The sequence below is a fragment of the Morone saxatilis genome, unplaced genomic scaffold (assembly GCF_004916995.1).
Source record: "Morone saxatilis isolate NCDOM2014 unplaced genomic scaffold, NCSU_SB_2.0 Contig23, whole genome shotgun sequence".
Lineage (NCBI taxonomy): Eukaryota > Metazoa > Chordata > Actinopteri > Moronidae > Morone > Morone saxatilis.
Genome location: NW_023339796.1, coordinates 24,005,834 through 24,007,703, shown reverse-complemented (window position 1 = coordinate 24,007,703; position 1,870 = coordinate 24,005,834). Strand labels below are relative to the sequence as shown.

The 1,870-nt window shown below is 35.6% G+C and overlaps 1 protein-coding gene across 1 annotated transcript in view; it reads right to left on the bottom strand.

Moving 5' to 3' along the window:
* cntnap2b (contactin associated protein 2b) overlaps window positions 1-1,870 on the bottom strand; it is a 30,998-nt gene that overhangs the window by 5,171 nt on the left and 23,957 nt on the right.

Genomic DNA, 1,870 nt, shown 5'->3' with positions numbered 1-1,870 from the left:
TTAAGACATGTTTGTAATTTAGATAATTGATTAATTTCATCGGGCTTGATCGATAGATATAACTGCGTATCATCTGCATAGCAATGGAAGTTAATGGAGTGATTCCTAATAATGTTGCCTAAAGGGAGCATATATAAAGTAAATAGTATTGGTCCAAGTACAGAACCTTGTGGAACTCCATGAAGTGTCATTTCCTGTCTAACCCTGGTGGCAATATAACTTTTTTCACAGCAGCCATTTAGCCATGAAATAGTACAGTAAACACAAGTGTTAATCGGTCCCTCCAGGATTTCATGGGCTTCTTTTTGTTGCGGCCTTAAATGCCTGATTTCCAGGCAGCTTTTCTAAATAAAATTCTCATGCACGTTGCAATGTTTTTAGGCATGTTTATTTGTTTAAAATTCATTAAATATCAAAGGCAAGTTGTTCCAGTGAGATTAAAATCCTTAGTAGTATGGTGATGTATAGCTCAACATTTTGAATGGGGACTGATTGGTGAAACTCGCTGGAAACTACAGTAATCTGTCAAATTTGTGAAAAAGTTTTGGTGATTGGACAAATTTGCAAAGCTGTGCAGATTTCACAAGGATTGGTTGAATTTGGGTAAATTTGCAACTTCCTGAAGGGACTAATTAAGGTTCCATTCCATTTAGAACCTTTCCATTGAGCCAACAAGGAGAATAGCAGCACCCTGACTCTAACCTGAATGGAAAACAACTTCTCTTCCCGATACCAGTCACCTGGATCCAGTTGTGTTTGGTCAAAAATCAGTAGCCAGTATGAGTTTGTACTTGTAGTTTTACTTGTCTTTCCAAGAGGAAAGATCAAATTCTTCAAGACAATGAGAAAAGCACAAAGAATGAGAAATCGGCTATAAAAAGAACAGGCAAGGTTTTATACATATAACATGAAGAAAAAACAATGTGATGCTACAGTGGCCTACAAACAGAATTGGTGTGTCATTCAGTGTCAAACAGCATGCCGTTACACTGCAGCGCAGTCAAAGGAATACAAATGCAATACAATCAAATGTCAGGATGTAAGCCATAGTTCTTGTATGTGGTCAACAAACATTCTTTTGCAGAAACATTATAATATTTCATCAAAATCAAAGATGTAGCTCAGGTTTTTAAAGGACAGGTTTTAGAAGAATCCTGAACTAAGAGTCCTTTCAGCCCATCTGAAGAGTCAGTGAGGCCAGGTTAGGGTGTCTTTTGGTCATTGGATTTTCTTTTCAGAAACAGGTTTTGAAGATGAACTTAAAAAATGGTTTGATTTTCATATTTTTCATGTTTTATAAAACAAAATAAAATCACTAGAAAAAAACAGGCCTGTGTTATTGTATTCTGAGACTGGATGTGGCCAGATGTAGGACTGCCAGTTTTGATTAAGCTCAGGCTAACACGTCTTTTGGTCTACTCTGATATGACTTTAGACAAAACAAGGTCTTGTCATCTGCAGAAATCCGTCATTTACAAAAACCTGGTCCAGCCAGCTGACACCTAGATTTTCACGCACGTCTATTAGCTGTTACACCTCTGAGTGGCAAAAGACTTAAATATTACACATTATGTATTTCTCAGATTATATATTATGATTGAAACTCAAGTCTTATTAAATGTGAAAATGAGTCCTGATTTGTCAAAAAAACTGTTCCATGATAGAAAATTAAAGGAAAAGTCAGCTGATATTAACATTCATGATTTCCTCGTATTTAAATATTTGCTTACATTTCCAATGGATTCCTTTTGATATTTTGAGTAAATTCCCTGTTCAGTTTTTGAGGAAAAATTATTAATCGTATAATGTAATGTTGTAATGTTTATTTTTTTCAGGTTTTTGCAAATGAGCCGAAGGGTCTGTCCGAGGT